Consider the following 25,412-nt stretch of genomic DNA (forward strand, 5'->3'; position numbering starts at 1 on the left):
CCAAGTAGGTTCAGCCACAGCACTGTGGAGTGTGTTTAAGAAAGATGCCTTTGGAGCTGAAGGGGTCTGCAACCCTATAGGTGGACCAACAATATGAACTAATCAGTATGCCCAGAGCTTGTGCCTCTAGCTGCATATGTAGCAGAAGATGGCCTAGTCAGCCATCATTGGGAAAAGAGACCCCCTTGGTATTGCAAACTTTATATGCCCCAGTACGGGGGAACGCCAGGGCCAAAAAGTGGGAGTGGGTGGGTAGGGGAGCAGGGTGGGGGAAGAGTATAGGGAACTTTCGGGATAGCATTTGAAATGTAAATAAAGAAAATATATAATAATAATAATAATAATAATAATAATAATAATGCCTTTGGTGTAGCCCAGAGGATTCTTTTTTTTTTTCTTCTTCTGTGCTTCAGCATCTATAGAACAGCTAACAAACCTCTAAACTACTGAGGTCCTAGGCATAGGTAGCATAGTGAGGTTGAGGACAAGCCCAATCTAGAGTAAGAATCAGGATATTTTCCTCTGACCTTAGATTCCTGCCCACCACAGAGTACAGCTGATTTATTCAGTGTTGAAATCCTGGGGCCTTACTGGCTGTATGAGTCATCTATTTGTGTCACACCCCAAATCTTAGACAGTGGTTGTGTTCTTCCTTTATCCCTCCATTTGGCCACTTAACATCTGTGAGCTCTTATTTTTGGATTCCAAATCTCACACATTACTCTGCTTTACCTATTTTTCTTTCTATCTCTCAAAGCTAGTGTTTGTCTTGCTTCACAGGTCACTCATGGAGCAGTCACGACTCTGTAGCTCACGCATGTTGTTAGATCTTTTATTTGTTTGACTTAAATGAAGTCAGTCCTGGCTGCTGGCATAACACTCGACTTATAAGGGCATGACCAGGCTACCTGAGAAATACTTGTCAAATGCAGTGTACTGTTGCTATTTTCTGGGACTCTGAGGTCCAGGCCACTAGATTATTTTCCAGGGCTATGTAGTGTATCTCCAGTGGTCCAGGACTCCAAATGGCAATGTTTATTGCATTGAATATTGTATAAAATAGACAGGTTTGTGTATGCCCCTATGGGTTACTAAGCCAGATAAGGGGAATGCATTCTAATAGTTTTGTTATAAACTCTATTTACTCCCAACATACTGCAGTTTTTAGAAAGTACTGGATAACGGGAGGACAAGAGACACTATTGTTGGGATTCCACCACTTTTGTAAGAGATAGAAGTGAGGTAGTCTTTACTTTCTGAGCATGTGGCTTTAAATTCCTTTAAGACTTCTAGCAATTTTCACAGAAAAATGTACAAAATTGGAGCAGAAATTCTTAAGACTTGTACCATCACCTACTTTTAGAAAACATGCACTTGACATTTGATGATCAATCGCACGGGTTAACATTTTTTTATTCATTCAAATTAGGTGTATGTCAGTATTTTGAGGCATGCATCCTTAGAAAATGTGAGTTTTTATTCTTCTATTAAATTAACATTGGAAAATCCCTAAAACAAAGTGACCCTAATATCCTGAGGTTCTGAGTGTTAGCTACACCAATTTGTCAGGGAAAAGTCAGGAGGCCAATGAGTAATCATTTACCATTTCTCAAATCTCTGCATACTTTCATTAATTCTTCAGGATAACCAGCAACCTTCATGCCACAGACAAACAGGTTCTAGGGCATTATATGACTTATCTGAAGTGCAACTGAGGTCCTAAATTAGAGTCTACATATCATATTTCTCATGTTTACTCAGAGCCACATCCAGCCCACATCTGAGACAACTTTCCTTAGAGCTCTTGGTGCCAGAGAGTGGACTTGCAAATATACATTGCTATTTTCTCTTAGACGGAGAACTACAGATGCATTGTTCTCTAGCTTCCTCCATGATGCAAAAGCCCAATAAAAACGTTGTGTTCCACCTCCCTTTATTAGGGCATTTTCTCTTCCATGATTATCCAGTGTGAGTATGCAGTGAGTTGGAGCTGTGGGTGGAAGTTGCAGCAATTAGTTTTGCCTCAGGTAGAATGCTGACATCAGTGGTAACGAGATTAAAATCTTCTACTCAGCTGTTGTTTGAATATTCTGTTGTGTTCTCATCCAACTCTTTTAACTAATTGGAGTGACTTAACCATGTAATTATTTTCAAATGTTTACAATTATTTTAGATAAATATAAATGGATGTTTGCCTGCATGTGAACAACAAAAGGAATAATTTAGTACCATTGCCAAAATAGTTGAACCTTCCTAAATTATTATTGGGTGGAAACAAAATATATTAGTGGAATTCAAAGGGAACAAATGGTCATTTTAAATACTGAAACGAATATTATTTTCAGTTCTACCAGAATAGTGTAGTAATATTTCTCCAAGGTCTTTTTTCTTATAAATGAAAATCTCACATAACAAACAGGAGACATCTCTGAAAAAATGGAAAGGGGGGGGATGGTTGTTAGGGTTCTTGAGAGATGAAGAACTGTACAGAAGTGACTCCCATGAATTTTCTCATTATCCTTCTTGTATTCTGGGTAGGGCATTGCAGCATTGTCTTGCCCAGAGGTTCCAGTAGAAGTAGAAAGGCAAATGCTCCGAGATCCCTGTAGACAGACACATGGAGGAAGATAGTCTAACAGGAAGTGTTTGGCAGTATCTTCTAAGCATCACTGGACAATTGCAGCTTACAGCACCAACATGCTCACAGTGTGCTGACAGAAGCATTGTCCCCTGCCCTCAGACATTAGTACCATTAGACAGTGAAAAATGTGCCTTGTATGTGTCTTTAATAGAGGAATAATTAGAAACACTGTATGAGACAGTGAACATCACAAAGCAATAGGTCAGGCTAGAAACTAAAATATATATATATATATATATATATATATATATATATAGAGCAAATTAAGAGAAATAAAAGTCTTAAAAAGAAAATATAGGTTATAAATTGATAGACTTGGTTATATATCAGCAAATTCTAAGAGTGTAAATGACCTGTGGGAATTGAGTGGGTGGAATAATCCATTTTTAAAAGTTGGAATTCTAATGTTTTCCAACTTCAAAACTACATAAAAGTTTAGTCCAGACATATTATATACCTAAGTGAAATAATTAAAATATAAGGATGGTAACCTAAGAATAAACTTCTTATATTAGACAGTGATTTTTTTTTTAGTGAGATGTTAAATAAAAAAACAAACAAAAATAAACCATAAGCAAATACATTGGACTTAACTAAAATTGAAAGCAAATTGTGTTTCAAGTCACATCATAAAATAACAAATGAGTAGCAGAATGGGAGAAACATTTGTAACTGACACATTTGATATGGGAGTAGAGCAATAACGTGGTCTTTGTGGTCACAACTTAACAATAACTCAATTTTGAAATATGCAGAGTATCAGAATAGATAGTTCTCCAAACAAGTTACTCAGATGGCTAAGAATTACATTGACAGGTACTGAGCATAATTCATCGGGCAAATGTAAAATGAAACCACAGCGGCCTGTCACTGTATCCAGTCAGAATATCTATTATCAAAAAGACAGGTCATATCTTCTACTATCTATAAGAGAAACTACAACCTTCATACGTGACTAAGAAGAACATAAAATGCTACATTCTACATTCACCCCAGAAAGTATTGCAGCAGTTTCTCACATTGTTAATCATAGGATTATAATATGAACCCAGCAATCATATATATATATATATATATGATGTAACAGTATACACTCACCTAAACCTTGTGCATGTCTCTGAATAGCATTGCCATGCATATCAGCATTCAAATTGAAACAATGAAATGTACATTGACAGATGAACAAATATAATCATAAAATAGAAAATTATCTATTCATAAAAGTGAATGGCTCACTGGATCATGCTGCAACAGGAATCAATGTTGAACATCTTAGGCAGTATTATTTGAAAAAACTAGTCATAAATGAATGTATATTGTATGATTCTATTTATGTCTATAATAGACAAATCTAGGCGCAGTAAGCAAATTATTGGTTGCCTAGGGCTGACAAGGTGCTGAGGAAGAGAAACGGGAAGTGAATACTAATGGGTATGTCTTTCTAGGGAAAGATGAATATTTTCAAACATTGATTGTGGTAATGGTTGAACAAGTCTGTGAATATATAAAACCCACTGAATTGTGTACTTTAAATGGGCCAGTTTTATGGTGTGTGAATCTATAAAACAACTAAATTATAAATTGTCTAAATATTCCAATTAAAATATTCTGATATACTGGGTAAAATATGTGCTCTGATGGTTTGCTGTCTGTATGAAATTCATGTCTGAAATTTCACAACTAGTTTAGAAGTATAAAGATGGAAAAGGTTACCCTGTGCAAACATTGATTTTGAAAAAGGAGTTGTTATACTGATATGATAAAATAGATTCAAAAGTAAATGAAATTAGTAAGGACAGCAAGTATGTTATATACTGGCAAGATCAGCCATTGGTGAGACTTCATTGTAAATAGGATCAACCCATTGAATAATAGTGCTTCAAAGTGCACGAAGCAAAGTGGAATATTATGCCTCCCAATTTAATTTACTTAAATTTTGTTGATTCTATGACTGCCTCTACTTAGATGATAAACTAAAACCTGTAAGTCGGTATTAACACTAACCCCTGAAAGACCTCTGGCATTTTACCCTCAGAACACTATATTGGCTAACGAAGTGTGCATGCATTTATATCATAGAAACAGATTTTAATTCTGTAATCATAGAACTCAGAAGTGATTACTTCTCAAGCCTTCTTCTTGTATGATGCACAGGGGTTCACAAAAGCAGAATCTATTCAATTGTATGGAGAAATTATGTATATGTATATGATGTATATGTATATGATCTATCTATATCTTGATACTTTAGTGAATATGAATGACAAAAATCTCTTTCCAAAGAAACAGTATCATATTTAGAAATACAGAAAACAGTATATCTGAGAACAATAGACTGCCTGTTGGCATTATTCACACAGTAGAGGTATACTTTCCAGCTCTCTCCTTGACCCTTCCAAGTAAAAACCTTTTGAACTTGCCTTTCCCAAAGAACACTGATGCAATGATCTGTTTATCAGCTTATTTTTTTCTAGATGAATCATATCATATACAGACTTCATTTACTCAAATAATTTCACTCCATATAATTAATCTCAGCTTGCAGGTGGTAGCTGTCATACACAGCTCATTGTAATTCTAGCTGTTTCCAGACTCAGTCAGCAAAGAGGTTTGTGATGGAAGAGAAGAAAACCTATGGACCCACAAGGCTCTTTCTACCTTATCCCTTTCCTTGTCATCTAGTAGTGTCTGATTTTCTCTTTGCTGAGAAATCCTTTTCATATATATCATACACTCACCTCCCTGGGACATGGCTTACCTGCTTCAAGCATTGCCTGTTAGCCTTTGGCTGCACAATGAGAACATTGTTCCCTTTATACTTTCTACCTACATGTTCCTTTGTTATTGGCTGACTTTTCTTGTATGTTTTATAACCATAATTCCCACACAGTTTTTCCTTAGTGACATATGCTAATGGTTTTATGGATGACTTTTGAACCTTTTACAATAGTTTTTTTTTTTTTAGAATTTAAATTAACTTGTATAATTTCTAAAGTTATGAGTCACAGAGAGTTTGGAAATCCTCAGAAGGACAAGTCAAAGCTAAAATTTGGAACTTTTCCTGTATGTGTGAATGTGTATGAATATACACGTATATGGGAGGTTGGTCTCCTAAATATAAAATCATTTGACTGGCACATGCATTATTTAGGTATTGAAGCTCTAATGTTCTTTTTTTTCCATATAACCATTTTTATTAGATGTTTTATTTATTTATATTTCAAATTTTATCCCTTTCTCTCATTTCCTCTCCAAAAACCTCCCTATCCCATGCCCCCTCCCCCTGCTCACTAACCCACTCACTCCCACTTCCCTGTCCTGGCATTTCCCTACAGTGGGGCATTGAGCCTTCACAAGGCCAAGAGCCTCTCCTCTCATTTATATCCCACAAGGCCATCCTCTGCTACATATGCAGCTGAACCTTTACTCTCCTTGTGTACTCTGGTTGGTGGTTTAGTCCCTGGGAGCTCTGGGGGTACTGGTTGGTTCATATTGTTGTTCCTCCTATGGGGATGTAAACCCCTTCAGCTCCTTGGGTCCTTTCTCTAGCTCCTTCATTGGGGACCCTATGCTCAGTCCAATGGATGGCTGTGATCCTCCACTTCTGTATTTGTCAGGCACTGGCAGAGCCTCTCAGGAGACAGCTATATCAGGCTCCTGTCAGCAAGTACTTGTTGGTATCCACAATAGTTAATATTTTACCTTTGGACTTTGACTAGACAAAGGTTTCTTGAACAAGAGAGGACCAGAACTTTATTGTTCTATAGACATTCTTACAAATACGCTGATAGAATTATGTTTAAACGTTTGAATATATTAAAAACACAGTGTCTTTGTGGGAGATGCTAGATAGGAACAAGTGTTTGTTAAACACTTGATTTCATAGGTGTGGCTAGCTAAGATTAAGGTTCACACACAGAGAGATTGGGGGAGTTGTAAAATAGGATAAGATCCTGCCCTAGAATATCCAATCACAGCTTTTATTCTTTGGCCCTTAGCCAAGTCATATAAGTCATGTGGTGCCTCCCACAGCCTCTCCTAATGATTCAGAGGAACAGAAATCGGGACAATATGAAAAAATATAAGTGACACAACTTATTCTACAAATGATTACACCTTAGCCTTATTGTTTTAGATATGAACTCCTCTGTGTCTGAATACAGCACCTTTCTGAGATGGACTTCTTGAGAACACCATTCTGCAATGTGGTTTTTTTTTTCTCTAGTCCCTCTGAGTTTCTCATATTGTCCCATCCTGTGCTACTGCCCACTCTAGGAAATGTTAATTGATTTCTAGTGAGTGTCAACACTCGCTTACTTTACTACTAATTCTACACTCACGGATTTCAAAGCTTCATATAGCAGTGAACCATCTAATAAATATATCAAATTTTAAATTGCCCTGTTCTTACTTCTAATTCCCTTTGCATAAATATATCTTATTTAAAATGTGACCTTATTAATCTATAAGGAACCTCAGAAACTATTTTCAAAGAGTAAAGTGTGATTTATTTGTATCCATTTATTGCAGTAGGAATGGTAATGGATGGGCTGTCAGATTCAGATGGAGGTTCATTGCTCTATGGTAATGTCAGTAATGAAAACAAGATTAAAGTTGAATGATGCCTGTATTCTGCGAATCTATATGGTAGCACTTAGACATCCTAGACATCCAGGGTGAATGTGTAGCATGCATATAGCTGTAACTCATGTTGAATTAAATGTAATGAATTGTATACTACTTAATGTTTAGAAGCATTTGGTTGGGTTGGCTCTGATGTTGCTGACCTTATTAGACTATAATTTCACCTTTTTCCAAATGCCTTGACCTTTGAGAAAGATGAGTTAGTTCATTCATCGATTTTCTTATGATTATGTCCAAGAACATTGGTAAGTGTTGATAAATATTTTTGAAAACTTGCTAGGAGTTCATATGTATACTAACACATTTTATGATCATGGAATTATTATTATTATTAAAACAGAGATATCGAGCACAGTGTTAGATTTCAAGGCCCAGTATAGGAAATATATATATTTTAATTTTTAATGCAGTTCAGGTTTCTTGGAGGTGGTTCCGTGTTCCATAGAATGCTCATTTTCTTTTCTAGTCAGAGAGACATAGCATAAATGCTGATGCTATTACTAACCCAGTCTGCATCGGCTCCAGCTCTAAGTAACATGAGAGCGTGAAAGGAGTACTGCAGCATGAAACGCTTCCCATGAGCTGCTTGGAAATGCCACATCAAAAAGTACCACCCAATAAAGAAAAGTCTACTTTGAAAGATAACTTCTAATGCCTTCTATGTCATAGTTTCAACTGCATTCTTCGTGTTCTGAACAGTTTCAGAAAGCGAAAACCAGATGAGACATACATCAGGAAAATATTCTAATGAGGATTTTCCTTCTGAGTGAAACAAGTAAATAAACCTGGAAGAGTGGCTTGTTCTTTTTTTTTTTTTTTTTTTTTTTTTTTAATTTAACTCTAGCAGTCCTTCACCCTAATCGGCAGTTTACTGATTTAACAGGAAGCGTTACTCTACTGCCATCTGGACATGCTGACTAGAAATCAAGTACCTTTGCCTCTGCATGAGGGAAAGCATAATGATTAGATAGAAGTTTTGGCAGAAACCCCTCCTTTTTTTTTTAGTGTCTAGGGATTTGAGATGTAAACCCAATGGCAGTCATTTTGAACCATCTGCTCTTTTCAGGAGCTCCTGTACATGGAACAAGGTTAGGAAATGGGGCATCCTCAAGCGTCACTTTGTTGTAGTGATAACATTTTTTTTCATTTTGTCAAGCTGTGTAAATGGAACAGAGTCTCTTTACTCGAATCCATCACACTGTACGTGGAACCTGCTTTTTATTTACTTCTGTACCCACCTCCTTCCAGGAGAGGAGGTGAGTGGTTTTACAGTAGGAAGGAATACGTACCTACAAAACAGTCAGAGGCATTCACTAGGCAGTGCATGAAGGTGAGGGGAAGGGAAGAAAGAGCCAGGCATTGCTGTCAGCTAGAAAATGGGGGTCTTTGTTTGCCATCCGTGACCATGTTTCTGTTGTTTGAAATCGGTGCTAAATTGCTTTGAGTGTGTGATCCTCCTGGGTTTTATGACAAGTTGGAATTTCACCAAGTCCCACCCTAGTTTCTGGATTGGGTGACTTCACAGAGAATGTGAGTGTCTGTTCTCCCCGCTCTGGGATGTCTTGGCTTCCTGGGTGGTTTCACTCCAGTCTCACTCATGCCCTCCAGAACAGGGAATTTAAGAAAACAGTCTTTCTCTGGATCAGCTGCTTATCACAGTCCTCCAGGTCCCCTGTCAGAGGATTAACTGGAGTTTGTGCTGATGTTCTTTTTCCTTGCTTTGAGCAAAACTTGGAAAAATTTGGTACAGTATACACTGTCCTGGCTGTTTCTGTGTTTAGTCCCAGACCTGTCTCATTTCTCCTGGCTCAGAGGACCCGATGGCTGAGACGGTATCAGATTGGATGGTGGGTCTTTACCTTGCATTGGAAGGACAGAATTCTGCTTCATTCTCTTCTTCCCTCTAGTGTTCCATATCTGGTTTCCAGCAGCCAGTCCCCCAGGATGACCCTCCTCCTCTGCAGGAACAGCTGGCGTGAAGCTTGGACACATTAGTACTTCCAGTGGAAGAAATGCCATACAAGCTTCTAGAAAGCAGACACACTGAAAGCAAATATAGCAACTTTCATGGAGAGTGACCCTCCAAATGGACCATCTTTAGATCTAGGATAAATTCACATTTCAGTAAGGCTAGAACTAAGAGACACACTTCATGCACACGGTAGAGTAGCTAACACTGAAAAGCCCCGATAGCATCAAGTACTGTTACCACCAACCAAAGAGTACACGTGAGGGACCCATGGCTCCAGTTGCATAGCTAGCCGAGGGTGGCCTTATCTGGCATCAATGGAAGGGGAGTCCCTTGGTCCTGTGGAGGTTCAATGCCCCAGCATAGGGGAATGCTAGGACAGTAAGGCAGGAGTGGGTGGGTAGTTGGGGAATACCCTCGTAGAAGCAGGGGCTAATGGAGTATAGGATAGGGGGCTTGCAGAGGGGAAACTGGGAAGGGGTCAACATTTGAAATGTAAATAAATAAAATAACCAATAAAAAATAATGCTAAGATCCACAAAAAAAAAAAAAAAAAGAATGCACAGAGGTGGCTCAGCTGCACAAGGCACTTGACACCAAGCCTGAAGACTTGAAGTCAATCCACTGTTCCCATGTAGTGGAAGGAAAGTCTCCATTCCTGCACTTTGTCCTCTGATCTCCCCAGGTACACTGTGTCGTTAACATGTGCCTGTGTGCATATGAATTCCTTCTCTTTGTGTGTCTCTCTCTGTTTCTGTCTCTCTCTTTGTCTCTCTGTTTCTTTATCTCTGACACACACATATACACACATACATAAATAAGAAAATAAATAAATGAATGTAATAAAGAATGTGCAGAATCTGGTCTCTATATAGGAATGATGCAGCTGTTTCGTAAAGGACTTTGGAAGTTGCTCTTAAAATTAAACTTTCCTTCCAAGATGACTGTAGACTGATATGGAACTATAAAGATGTACTGCTTCATTACATTTTACTTAATTTTCCACAACAGCAATGTTTTTCAGATGTACTTATAGATAGCACATTATCAGTGTTCTGATTTCTAGTTAGACTTTCTCTTTATTAGCAAAGAAACTTTTAATTTTTCATTCCCCAAACTCTGGTGTAACAGGTGCAGGCTCCCACCAAAAATCCTAGCACTTTGGAGACTCAGACACTAGAATCAATGACTTGAGGCCAGCCCAGGCTACATAGCAAGTTCAAAGCCAGCCTGAATTATCTGAGAAGACCCCTGTTCCCAAACAAACCAAACCAAAATACGTAACAGTAATAAGCTAAGTTATAGTATGTCTGCCAGGGTTTCAACAGTGATATTCAATACAGAGGAAAACAACCATTTGTAAAAGTATGCTCTGTGCTTCTCTGTGACAGCTGCCATATGTATAGATGCCACCCTCCATCTCACCTCCTTCTTAACCTTCTTGTAGTAATACACAATTTTCCAGTGTGATTGATTGCCCCCCAGCACAGTGCCCTGGAGGCTCTGTTTGGTTCCTATATTAATATTTGGTGCCATTACATGTCTGGATAGTAATCTATAGTGGGATAGGACCTTTTTCAGCTTTCATTCACTAAAGATATTCTCAGTTGGTTCTAGTTTGGGACACTTATTAGATAGTAGCTTACCCTACTTATCTATGTACAGCTGTTTGTGTTAGCATTAGCGTTTGCTGACTTAAGTACTTGGGAGCACTACTGTGGGTAGGAGGGTGTGATGGTTATATAATTATGGGAGAAATGTTTCTCAGTGTCACTATGACATTTCATACTCCAACCAAGAGTGTGTGGCAGTTTGAGTGTCAGGGTCTCTGCATCCTCAGCAGGATCTTAGTCTTCCTGATGGGTACACAATTTACATTTTTCCTAATGGCTAATGATTTAATGAGCTGTCATCAGACTGTACCTCCTCAGTGAAGTGTTGCTCCTCACCTTTTGCCATTTTGTAATTAGACTGACTTTTTTTTTTTCAATTTTTGCTGTTTACTTTTGAGAGTTTCAAACACATTCTCGCTGTTAGTGCCTTGTTGGCATGCAGTTTAAAAATGTTTCCTCATGGATGGTGGTTTGTGTTTTAATCCCTTTAATTTGGTATTTCACAGAAAAAAAATATTTTCAGTTTTGGTAAGTTCTCCTTCTCTTTCCCAGCGCATAGCTTTTGTGACATCTACATGCACGCTGCTTATTCCTAGGTGTCCAGAATTTTGCTTTTATGTTGATGGTACATTTTGAGTTAACTTTTGACAGGATGTAAAGCTCAGGCCGAGGTTCACATTTTACACGCAGAAGTCCAAAGCCCCCAGTACTATTGTTTGAAAAGTTCAACTTCCCTCGATTTACTGTTTTGGCTGCTTTATGAATCTGTTTTGATATATTCTTGTGGGTCTATTTCTGAATTCCCCATTCTTCCTGATTCATGGAGATTACATATCCCTCCATCACAATCACAGTCTTATTCAACACACACACACACACACACACACACACATATACACACATACATATACTATGTGTATATTACTTCTTTTCTGTATATATTTGCAGTCACTTAAGATAAACCACATTATAAATTACAGACATAATTCATGCTAGGCTACTAGTATTATCATCCTGTCAGTTGGAGCAGAGAACACTTTTTTTTTTTTTTTTTTGCTAAATCCATTTTTTTCTCTTTAATTTGCAGGTAGTTACCTTAAATATTTTCCCTCTATACCTTGAAATCCACATTAGATAGGGTGATATTTTTTGTTTCAACAGGTAATAACAGGTAACTAGGAAGTCTCCCAAGGAGAGGAAATGCTTACAGCATGTAGCCATGCTCTTCCCAGCCATGGTGTAGTTTTCTTCTGTGGTAGTGCCTCAGCTTTAGAGGACTTTTTTCGGCTGCCCTTCTGGTAACAGAGTCTGCTACTTTTTGCCAATCTGAGCATGACTTGATTTTTTTCTCAATTCCTAAAGGCTGTTTTCAGTAGTTTTATGATTCCAGGATGACAATTCTTTCTGTACTGAGACATATTTGGCCACGTCTAGTGTCCATGGTTAAAAGAGATAATACAAAGTAATTTTGTTTAGCTTTTTCCTCTATAGATAATGTATGAATTTTTTGTGGTGATGTTTTAATTAATTATTGTACATATTTAATTACACACCTATCCCTTCACTTTCCTTCTTCCAGCCCCTTTCATGTCCTCTCCCTCTAACCCCTCATATGTTCCTCCCACTCTCAAGTGGATATTCGTATAAATAATATATTATATATAATCAATGTATATATAAAACAAATAGCTTTGTATTGGGTAATCAATTAAAGAGCCAAATAGGTAGTTACCTTTAGTTGTAATCTAGGGTGGGACCTCATGAGATCTTCTCCCTTCCACGTCTGCTAGTCTATGGGCACTGTCATTCATTGTTCAGGTCTTGTTTATGTAGCCCTTTCTTTTGAAAAGATGCAATCTCACACCAGATTTCCTGGTATTCTGGCTTTTACAAGCTTTCTGTCCCCTCTTCCAGGATGTTCCCTAAGCATAGCGGCAGGCCCTGTGCTGCAGATAGATCCACTGGGGCTGGACACACCTAAATCCTTAGATGTTTTCTTTGTGCCTTTGTAGAATTTTTTTTCTTTTTCATTTTTTGGAATGGGCTCCATAGTTTTCCTTGGGTTTTTCCAGTTTAGAGTTGTTCAGCAGTGAGTATCTGTAAGCCTAAGTCTTTAGGTTTGGGCTCTTCCTGTCTGCCTTCAGTCTTCGGGTGTCAGGGATAGGTCTTTGTGGTTGGTCCAGGTCTTTTTGCAGTTCAGTTTGTTTTGCTCTTCAACTTAGGTCATGTCTATTTTGCTGGATCTCAGTCCACTGATTCTTTCCTGCAGATCTCTGAGTAAAGTCACCGAGTTTTCAACTTTTTGACACTCTGCATTGCAGATCTAAATTTTCTCTATTTGTTTTCTAATTGTTTAATTTCTTCTCTGGAACTTTCTATTTTTCTTTTGTTTTTAATGTGTTTATAAATGAAGCATATTTATCAGTGCTATTTTAAAAGCTTTTAATGATAATTTTAGCATCTTTACTATCTTTAAGTTCTGTGCTGACTCCCAGAATTTAATGTTACTTTCATTCAGTTTGGTATAGTCTTTACTCTAGATATTATAAGTGATGTTTTTGGTAACCTGGACATTTCTGTATTGGTATGAGATGGAGGATCTTAGTCACCTTTGTTTTAACTAACTTCTCCTGACTTTAGTTTTGAGGGAGAAAACTCAGACTCTTCTTAACGGAGCTTTTCAGAATTACTGCCTGGTAGAAACATAAGCCAGGTACCTCATTCAGTCATTGCTCACATCAGAGGCTGGGCATCCCAGTTACTTTTGGGCAAGAGTGAGTGAGATTTTGATTCCCTGGTGATCTCTACTGACATCATATATAGAAGAGATACCTGCTCTTTGTAGGTGGTAGTACCCAAGAATTGTGAATGGGTGGATTGGAATGAAAGAAAGAAAGAAAGGAAGGAAGGAAGGAAGGAAGGAAGGAAGGAAGGAAGAAAGAAAGAAAGAAAGAAAGAAAGAAAGAAAGAAAGAAAGAAAGAAAGAAAGAAAGAAAGAAAGGAAGGAAGAAAGAAAGAAAGAATCAAAGGTAGGTGTAGCTTATTCTTGTTCCTAGACACCCCCCCCTCAGTTGTTGAGACACTGTCCCTTATTGTTTGAATCTCTATTTGATGCTTTAACTCTGTCTGCATTGCTGGACAGAGCCCAACTCTTTGAATTCTTTCAGTTAAATCCTTGAAGTGTATATCCTGCTTCCTAACATGACCATGATGCCAACTTGTTTGTTTGTTTTAAAAAAGATCAATTAGATGGGTAATGAATGATATGTTGGCATGTTTGAAAGTGGTGATAAGCAACGGTTTAACTTACCTAATAGTACACAAAAGGTTCCCACAAAAAGTTGCTAAGGGAACATTGGGCAGAGTAAAGATCAGCAATAGGCATAACAATCAACTTGTCACCTAAGAGAAACTTCAACTGACTCATAAACATGAGGAGCTACGCTCCTGTGTTGGTCGTTAGAGGCATGCGAATTAAAACAAGGAGATACATGTTTCCCTATGGCATCTTGTTCTCCTTCAGGATTGAATCATTTCCCTGTTGCTGAGAGTTTTGGAGTGAACAATTCTTAACTCATTTCCTGCTCCAAGAATTCTCAGAGAAAGCTGCCCTGCCCGACTTTATAGCATCTCACTGTGGATTGCCTGCAAGCAGTGACTCCTGACAGGATAAATGAAAGTCTTGCCTCTGGCTGGACAACTCTGAAAGGCTACTTTCCAGGGAACTCAGCCCACAGCCCAGCAGGAACACTCAGCTTGTATGAGCCTAGACGAACACAGGGACTCTGCTAATGTGAATTACTGCAATATTTTTTTTTGAAAACTAATCTTAGATATTCTATTTTTTTAAAAAAAGTCTTCAAATTTAACTATCCTACATTTCTAGCTCTACCTTTTAAGAGTTAAAAACAGGATAACAATTGCTTTTAAATATTGTATTCATAAATGATAGGTGTTATAATTTTGCTTGTTGAGATAAATGGCACTGGTTTTAATATCTATATACAGATGAAAAGCTTACCAAGAGAAGGATGATGTGTTTATGCTGAGCTATTACAATTGTCATTAAAAACAATGATCTGGGTCTATAGAGAGTGGTTTATAGAAGGTTTATAAATGTCACTGGTATAATGCTACTTGAAAAATCAAAGAAGGGAATTCAAATGGTGATCTGTGTAGGTGTGTTTGTGTGCATGGGTCCTATTACAGCTATTGACTATCCCACAGTACCAATGAAGACCAGCAGGGAGGAACCCGTTTGACTGAATTGTGTTTCATCCAGACTATGGCAGCATGACCATACTTGTTACTTCCAGTGATGCTCATTTTGTTCATTTGGATGTTTGCTCTGAATAGTGAGTGACTGTTCTACCCTGGCTGCTAATTATTTTGATTGTTATCCTTGCCCAGAAAGCATATTGTCAGTTGACCGATCGTTTCGGCAAGTCTGTTTATGTAGTTGGCTATAGAAACAATAAGGGTTCAATAAACCACATTGGCAAGTCAGTTTATGCCAGACATTTGGATGGGGAAGAAAGTTTTCAATCTACTTTACTATGACTGTGTGACAAGTATGAACAAGTTATAATTAGGATCAGCACTCCAAGTTCTCTGTGGATTCTCCTCTCCCTCAGAAAAGCCCATATAAAAGGAGAAGGGTTACTCAAAGGAATAAACTTTTGAGGTCCTAGATCATATGTTCAGGTGTGCCATATCCTCAGGCTTTGGCAGTGCCATTAAAAAGCTCACCATTTGCATCAGAAATGCATTATTAGGGCAAGATGAATGGCATCTTTGAAGAATTTTGAGCTCACAAGAGAAGAAAGAGATTTCTGTGTAGCTTCTATATGATTCATGTTACTTAAGGAAAAATGTAAATGTGAAATGGAATATACTGATAGGTGTTCTGAAGAAACACACATGTGTTTAGGAAATAAGTGAATCAAGTCAGTTTGTTCATTTGTGTTTGATCCAATCTGACACTGCTGACCAGCAAAGTGTCTCACTACTACTTCTTTGCAAGCAGGACGCCCCCGTGCATGCCATAGTCATTTGTTGCCTTTGTTTGGGTGGACTTAAACAAAGCTTGCATCATTTAGCTTTAGTCCCTTTGACAGCACATTTTAGCATCTTTGTCATTGTTCTCTTTTTGGGTCATTGCAAGGCATTCCTGGAGACTTTGTGGTTTAGAGAGCAAGAGAGACTGTTGTCTAATTTGTTGTAATTGCTTAACTTGTTCAAATAGTTTAATTTACCCCAAATATATTCGGCAGCTTAGAAGAAAAGTGTTTGTTCAGACATGAAATCTTTGTAATTGGGGGAAAAAAACCCAATTATAAGGTTTTGTGGTAGATAAGCCTTAGTGAACTTTCTCTCTAATTTAGTTAATCTTTAAATAACTTTGGTTTAGTTATTTGGGAATAAGGCAGTAAAACACCCTGGACTGAACATCTAATTTCCCCCCTCCCCCAAGACGTAACAGGTTTGTAATGTGAGAGACATTTTCAACAGTTAAGTCTCTTCTAAACAGCTATTCCAACTTCTGCCTGAGGGAATGCCTTAGCTGTATCACCCCCCTCCCCATTTCTAAAATTCACCCCCTTCCCAAGACTGGTACAGCTTCAGCCTGCTTTAAGGTTACCAAACCTCTGGGGTGTATAAGAAAGGCTTCCTTTCCAACACATTCTACCTTTGCTGTGCCAAGGAGAGATACTCTGACAGCATGTTAATATGAGGTTTGATTTTGCTTTAAAAAAAATAAGAATTTCATTCAGATATGATGTCTTGCAAAGAAGCAATCTTCCCTTGTGCTTTTTGTAACTCAGGGTATTTGAGATATCTCATTCGTTGGTGGTATTCCTGACATAATCTTTTTGGGAGTTAGATTTCTGCCTGAATTTGTGATGAATTCTTAATGACAAAACAGCATAGAGAAAATGAAAAATAACACCAGATTCTCAAGTAATATCGTTAGCTTATGCTCCCTGAGTTAATTACATTTCTTAGTTAGGAAAAATTACTAAACTTCCATTTCACCTCATGTGGCTTTCACAGATACACAGCTATATGGTCTAAATATTGAACTTTTCCTGAAAAGTAAAGTTTTGTTGGCTGAGCTCTGCTTCCTTTCATGTCTGTACAGTCTCCCCCCAATGCAGTAAGTGACACTCAGTTCTGTCTTGTAGTTTTTGCTGGACATGGTTTACAATGGTGGTAACATTTAGATCTGTCTGTCTGTTTGTCCATCTGTCTGACTATCTATCTATCTATCTATCTATCTATCTATCTATCTATCTATCTATCTATCTATCTATTTGTCTATGTATCTTACAGTTTTGAGGTTAAAACTGCAGAAGAGCTGAAAACTGACCATTTCTATTTGTACTGATCTAATCAAAATAATGGACTGTTTATTAGAAGAGCATTATAACCATTTTACTAAATTTATCCAAGGATTTAAACCTCAGATAAATTTGGTGCCAGGAATATGGATATTATAAACTGTGAAGGGTAGCACTACAAAGGAATATTAGATCCTAAAAAAAAGTTCTTCTAGGAAACAACTCAGAAACCTGCCATAGAAGGTACAGTAAAACCCAACAGTGAATGCTTAAAACTTGTAGATAATGACAAGTGTTGGGATAGCTAAAAGGGTGTTGTTGTTGTTGTTGTTTTGGTTTGGTTTGGTTTGGTTTACTTTTGTCTCTGCTGTGAGAAAAGACACTATTTTGGAAAACCCATCGCTGTTGGGTCGCAAACTAAAAGATGCATACCTGTCCCTAGAACACCAATTCCATCTCCAGACCCATAATCAACAGAAAGAGTACATATATATTTTAAAGATACTTACAGGAGCTGGTTATGGCGATATAGGCTGTTGATTCCAGTACTTAGAATACAGATGTAGGAGGATGTAGAGTTTGAGACCAGCCTGAAATATGTAAGTGAGAACATTTCAGAAGACAAACAAACCAAGACCTGCAGAATGCTCACAGCAGCAACTTTAGTAACTTGCAAAGCAGAAACCGTCAATAGCAGAATGGAAAAGAGCATGTCTTACACTTTGAGAAAACAATAGGAAGGCACAAAGGAATGGCCAAGTCTCAGTGCATACAACATGGCTGGCCATGGCAAGCTCCCTGTTAAGTGAGTGAAACTGGATACTACTGAGAAAACTATCTAGTATCCAAACAGGCTAACCTTATCTAGCATGTTGTGTGTGAGGGTGGTGGTGAACCTTGCTTCTGGAGGACTAATGAAAGCCATTACTTTAAATTATAATGGATACTCCTTTGGGGTTAACTCTTCAGCATATCTCACAGGTCTGGGGACACCTGAGTGCCATCAGGTGGCATCGAGTAGTGACATTTGTGTTTGATCAGTGAGATTAGATCACAGACAGCAATAATCAACCACAGAGAAAAATGTAAGAGGATTGGTGCATGAACCTGAGGTGATTCTTTTTCAATCAGAAAGAGAGATCAAGAAGAAAAAGTTATGACTAAAGCCTATAAAAATTAGGCAAAGTTAATTCCTCATAGAGGCCATAGGGAATTCTTTGAAGACTCTATCTATGTTGGTCAGTACAGTATATCACACTTTACCGATGACTGATATCAGTGCAAGAAGGTTCTTGAAAACTTCTACTCCCCAACCCCTCCTTCAGAAAGTCTAGGTTTATTGTTCAAGATGGATGTAGAAATTGTTATTTTTTGAGACATGTATTAGATAATCCCAATGGTTAGCCAAACAGAGAGAAAGAGAAGTGAACGCTGTCTGGCTGGCTCTTACTGCACCTTTGTCCACCCTAAGACACTCACATATCACAATCATAATTTGAAAACTGTTTCTCAAACATTGCTTTGAGTGCTCGTTAAGAAGTAGTTTTCTTGGTCTTAGATGAAAGCTTTCACTTGTTATGTTTGAAGAGTGCCCTGATCCAGCTATAAACATATATCCTGAGCACTCAAGGTATGCAGATTAGAAAGCAGCTGGCTGTAGACGTGTGCCCAGAGAGACTCATGCCTGAAGAAAAACTACAAAACTACCAAACTCACCAAATAGATGAATTTGACTTCCCAAGCAGAGTGATGATTTAGCTTTAGCTGTTATGTTCCTAACAGGAGCTAAGGATAGAGGACATGAACACTGTTTCATTTCTATAACTTATAAACTTCAGGAAGCTCCCAAGTCCAAATGTTTCAAGTTATGTTTAGCATAGTTTTATCAAAATCAAAGTTGGGGATTAATCTTCAGAATACCCAATTTCCCTACTTTTTATATTTTTCCTTACTTTTAAAGTTCTCCATTTTATTATTCATTAAAAGTTAACTTATTCTATTTCTACTGCATCCCTGGCTTTGAAGCATCACTTAGGCCCTCTTGTTTGATGGGCTCTAGGTGGAGGCAGAGACAGAGCAGGTTCATATTCTACATGGCATATAGTCTTAACGTATTTGTGATGCTTATAATTATGAGCTTTTTTATTTAAGATTTTGCTTGCCTAACACATTGTCTCTATGCATGAAGCAGTGTCATAGTCTGATGGCATGTCATTACTATGGGAATAAGTAAACACATGGGAACGAAAAAAAGAGAATTATTACATCACACACGTGAAACAATTATTGTTATTCCACTTGGAAATATTTGCTTAGTTTCTATTTATTTTTATTACTTTCAATATATTTGAATACTACTTGCTTTGTTCATTGCTTAATAGTTTTTGAGGTTACTTCAGTTTTCAAAAAAAAACAGTTTGTTTCAAGGGGAAAAGTTCTATCAATGTATATGACAATGAAATCTTGAGTTCCTCTAGTTTATTTTCCATCCCTCCCTTTCTCAACCAACTCTCCTTATATTTATCCTTAAATCTGAGACCTCTTCTTATTTAATTATTGTTTATTTGTGTGTGTCTATGAATACATTTAGATTGTTTATAATTTATTTTTGTTAGGTCTCTTTGCTTTGGATTGTATAGCCTATCAGGAAGCTAATCCTTGGGGAAGACTATTAAATTTTCAAATAAAAAAATGAGTGAGAAAAGTAATGGTTTACATTTATGCAACTCCCTTTTAAAATCCAGCTTTGTACAAAGGAGCTAGATTCTGGTGTTTCTGCCTCTGCCCATGATTTCAGTGCGATTCATCTATCAAAGGTCCATAAGTTGGAGGCTTGGTTCTCAGTGTGGAGGGAGGATTCTTTTTTTCTTTTATTGGATATTTTCTTTATTTACATTTCAAATGTTATCTCCTTTCCCAGTCTTCCCTCTGGAAATCCCCTAATCTATCCCCTTCCCCCAGTCTCTATGAGGGTGCTTCCTCACTCACCCACCTACTCCTGCTTTCCCTCCCTGGCTGGACAGGGGATAGCAGTATCTGAGATCCCAGATTTGATCCTCATTGGTCTACTGAACCACAACAGAGAAGGTGGAATCCATAGGGAGACCCTTAGGCCCTAGGATTCTGGAAATCAAGTTGTGTTCTAAGACTGGACCTGACTTCTCCATCTATCTTTGTTGTCCATTCTTGTAATATGATCTCATCACATGCTCTTAAGTAATGCCATCTGCCATTAGGACCTCATCTCAGGCTCAGTCCTCTACTTCTTACCTCTAATACTATGAATGAATCAAACCTCTTTCATCATAAAGTTACCTAGCTTCAGGCATTTCTTTCCAGTAGTGAAAAATGGACTAATACATGTAACCTCTGGATAACTCCACTGTACTACCTTAAGAGGACAGGATAGAAAATGTCACATAATATAGTATTACTATTAGAATAATTTGACCTCAGAAATTCCCTGAAAAAAAAAAATCTCAAAACTGCCCAAGGCCCTCTTGAGCATAAATTTGACAGTGATGGTTGGTCACTATTTTATTTATATTTTGTCACAAGATATCTGATCAAATGAAGCTTGTGACTAGTCACAGGCTGCTGTCAATCCTGTCTCAAATAAGAAAGTAATTTTCTAAGTTTCACTTATTTCCTTTTACATGTATACTTTTAGCTAATCATAACTACAGATAAAATCTGTAGTCCGTATCACCAGAGCTCTGTTTGGGTGAGGGGTATACACAGTGTAACTTTAAGTGCAGAGATCTATTATTCATTCATCTCATTTTTAAATTTGGCAAATAAGCTTGTGCACAAATGTAATTTTAAAAATTAAATGTTCTCCACAGGTGGGTGGACTTCATAAGAAAATCATGTTAATGTCTCAATTCAATGCAATAAAATTACCTGAACTTGTATTTATCTTTCTGCTGAACAGTGCTTATAATGCTGCAATTATATAAATATACAGAAATTGTCAGAAAGGAAATTGTTTTCTAGTGACATACCCATATAAATTTCAGGCACACAACTAGCACGTGGTCTTCACATTGTGAAATAATGAACTGTCTTTTAAGCAGGCAGGTGACTGTTGGGGGGGGGGGGTGTGCATCAGGAAGCAGAAACAGCACTCTTATTCTCAATTCAGATTGTTCAAGCCCACGATTGGTTTCATAAGAGAAAAGGAAGGATGTCGTGACTCTTTCCTCAGAGTGACACACAGAGAGAGAGAGAGACTTGTCCCACTTGAGCAGAGGCTCCAAATGTGCAAATCTTGGCCCAGGCTTTAATTTGATAGACAAATGTAGTAGAACTGCTGTTCTTCGTGGGCAATTAAAGACAAGGGAAGGAGATGACCGGGACCGCTAAGCCCTGCTGCCACCTCACTGGTTTTGATCTTCCCACAGAATCAAAGCAGCTCTTACGAGAGGCCTCTTATATAAGCCTGGATCCTTTGCTAGATGCACACACACTTGTAATCTCAGCAGCTAGGACAATGAAGCATATCAGGGCCCATGAGTTCCAGGTGGGGCTGGGCTACATTGTGAGTTCTAGGCTAACCTGGAACATAGCGTGAGACTCTGTCTCAATAATCTAAGTTAAATAAATAAAAAGGGAAGACATTTCTGACGTTCGAAAACATATAGTCTATACATCAAACACAACTGTTTACCAACAAAAGGTGATTACTATGTTAACTTTATTTAAGTGCAAGCTTCAGGATTATAGTGTTAGCTTTTCAACTGTGCAAGGAGTTGCTTGGGTCAGAGTTGAAAGCAATCACCCCTTATAATCATTAAACTGGAAAGGAAACTAGACAAAAGGGAATACCAATTCCTTTGGTGTAAGATGAGAACACTTGGTGTAAGCGGCTGCTCTGACCTCCACCTCCCACCCTAACCCAGAATGCATGGTATAGAGGAAGCCCAGAGCACAGGGCTCCCAAAGAATTCACTGGAGTCCCTTCTATTCTGTGGCCTGCTACCTCTGAATGTTTATTCACAGTGTAACTTTATGCAGCATATCACCTCTAATAGTCTGATAGTGTTATTTTAAAAATCCACTGTTTGCTTCATACAACTTAAAATAATCAGGTACAAGGTAGCCGTTATAGGGGATATGTAGGATATGTGTGTTCAAAAAAAGTAAATCATGATTTTGTGCATTTGTATCATTTTGTAAGGTGGAGATAGGGGCATTTAATATTATTAAATGTTATTTAATGTTAATAATAGGGATATTAACATTATATTTAATATAGGGAGGAGTTAATAGTCCTGTGAATTTTATTTAGATGACTTCCTCTCAAAGTGTAGCTTTTGCTAAAATATCTACTGAATCTTTTATTGACCTGCTTTTAGCAAATAATATAGAAAGAAAGAGAGAGAGAGAGAGAGAGAGAGAGAGAGAGAGAGAGAGAGAGAGAGAGAGAGAAACTCAAGGCTACCCTGTATCCTTTATAAATTGTAGTATAAGTAATTTTGATAATACAGCATCTAATTTTGTGAGGCTCTGTGTCTCTGCAGCCAAAAGTCTAAAAGTATTATAAGCACATATCAGATGGATTTAATTACAGGCAGTTTATTTTTCAAGTGCTGCTTTTGAATAGAACAGCGAGTTGCTATGAGCCCAAGGCAACTTCCCTGCAAAGTAATCCAGGTGCCGCATGCTACTGCTGAACAGCCTTGCATGGCTGTGGAGAACAGTTTCTGTCTAGTGCCCAGGCTTCTTGTGAGTTTTTGGTGTTGCCTCTAGGCACACCTTTTCTCCCCTGAATCTTCTTCAAGGGGACTGTGTGTTTCATGGGCTGTTGGTACTCTAGGCCTTGGAAACCAACATCATTAGGGTCTACCTTTTAAACCATTCATATTCTTTTAATTCAAGTGCCAGCTATGTTAAAAAATATGGAATGAGTTTCTATTATTTTCTGAGAAGCAACTGCATCTGATTTTTGAAACACAGTATTTCTTTGATAGGTGTTAGAGAAATTTAATAATCAGATGGAAACACATATTTAATAGTTGCCTTTTGTGCTTTTCCAGGGTAAAACAGTTACATATCTGAGTAATCTGATTTCTGTGGGGTTGTCACATTTTATTTTTAATAGAAGTTTACTTTTGCTTGGGAATATGTAACTTGAACATATTAACATTTTCTTTTCCCACAAAGTCCATGAAGAAAAAGGCGCATTTTAGTGCATGGCAGTCACTCACATTTCCAAACTCCCCCCTGCGTATCTTCATGTGCTTGGATTTATATGAAAGCCTGATAAAGAGATGACAATTAATGTGCTCAACCTGTTAGGAGAGGGTTGGCACACTGTTGATTTAAGCTTGTTGAATGAGATATCCCAGAATGTTAAAGAGGCAGACCAGCAGGTTTCAGGTGATTAAAGAAAATCCCTCGTCTTGGAAGAACTTGAAGGAACACGATGCTATTTAAGCAGAATCTAATCAGAAGGAAGAATAGCTTGGAAGAGAAAAGAGGGAATGTTTCATGTCATTATTTGCAAAGCGTTGGAACAAAAGGTTAGCAAGATAATTAAGTGCCTTGCTGCTTAGTAGAATTTTTCAAAGTAAGTTGATTAGAGACCTTCTTTAAAAATAAAAAAAAAATTAAACATCTGAGTCCTGATAATCTAGTTGAAAAGGCTAACTCAGCTACATAGATGGAGATCAGCTCAGAGGAAAATTGGCAGTGTTGTATATTGTGGCAGATGTCCACATGATGCACAGAACTGCTCAGCGATGCCCTGCACATCCTGAATAGTTTTAGCATTTAGGAGTACTGCAGTATGTTCTTACATTTCGAAAAGTGGAAATGCATGCAGAGTTAACATGCACTGGCATGAAATAGATTATTCCATTATCTCGGTTACTGCATTTTTCAATTGATCTTGATAAAATAGGATTTTCTTCTCCTTTGCCTGAAAAAACACCCAAAGCAAGTATTATCATTCTCATTATAAAATGTTATTTGCAACTGTCAAGTCAGAATTGGATGCCATCGCTTATATCTGCGTTTTCTATTTCAAGACACTTCTGGTGCTAACAGGAGACTGGTGTGCCCCAGACTGTGCTCAGTAAACATGCTGACCGAAAGCCCTGGTTTTCCTTAAGGGGATGGTCTGGTTAAAGTGCTGGTGGCTGCCTTAGAGCTGATCAAGAAAACTAGGGGTCATGCCCTTAGCACCCACTTTTCTACCAAATAAAAGAAGCTTGAAGCTAATAATCAGCAGCCACACTTGCCTTCCAGAGCTCTGTCCTGTCTTAACACCCTAATGACTTCAAGCTTCCTTAGCGATGCCTACATGAGGCAAGCATCCTGTAGTGAAATGCTTCATCCACTGTCAGTAAGCTGATTTATTTAGTCTCTGCAGAGCTTCATCTCCAAAGAACACTTCTAAAATGTTACACTGGGCCTCTGGCCATTGGGCATTGTGAATGTAAGAAGAGCCACCAGTCTACCTGGGAACATCCTGCAAGTACTGAGGCTGTGTCACAGCGGACCATGTGTTGGACGGCCTAAGCAGCACACACTAAGGGACTTGTAGTAGCAGTGTCCAATCCATGTGCTTAAATTAGAGACATAGCATTTTGGTCCCAAGCTCTTCTAATATTTAAAATGTTCTTGATCTGAACAAGTGCTTTAAAGTCGGTGTTCTTCAATGTAGACTATACACTAGAATCACCTGCAAAATGGTCTTTCTTTCTTTTCTTTCTTTCTCTTCTTTCTTTCTTTCTTTCTTTCTTTCTTTCTTTCTTTCGTTCGTTCGTTCGTTTGTTCGTTCTTTTTTAAGTCCTAGTGCCTTGGTCACCTTCAAGATCAAATAACAATTTCTGAGTGTAGTATGTGGACATCTGCGATTTTGACAAGACTCCATGACTCCAGTTTGCAGGGAACTGAGAACCACTGATTTTAAGTACTTGCCATGTCTTTATTCACTGTAGTAATTTTTCTTGACCTTAAACAAATGAATTGTAGCTTGACAGTGGAATAGATTTTCCATTTAAAATTATCTTTTCTATGAGGCTGAGTTTATACTATTTTGAAAGTACTATACTACACCCCATTTCCATAGATGGATTTCTATGGACACCTTGGTGTCCATGAGTAATGAACAACTTTCATGTCCTGCCTCACATCTGCCCAAACCGTGGTTCTGCTTCATTCGTGGCTGCTGTACCAGCTAAACAGTAATAAAGCTG

General features: G+C 37.9%; 1 protein-coding gene across 11 annotated transcripts in view; it reads left to right on the forward strand.

Moving 5' to 3' along the window:
* Positions 1-25,412, forward strand: part of Macrod2 (mono-ADP ribosylhydrolase 2) — a 1,997,664-nt gene that overhangs the window by 494,986 nt on the left and 1,477,266 nt on the right. The window lies entirely within an intron of this gene.

This window comes from Mus musculus, chromosome 2, assembly GCF_000001635.26.
Source record: "Mus musculus strain C57BL/6J chromosome 2, GRCm38.p6 C57BL/6J".
Taxonomy (NCBI): Eukaryota; Metazoa; Chordata; class Mammalia; order Rodentia; family Muridae; genus Mus; species Mus musculus.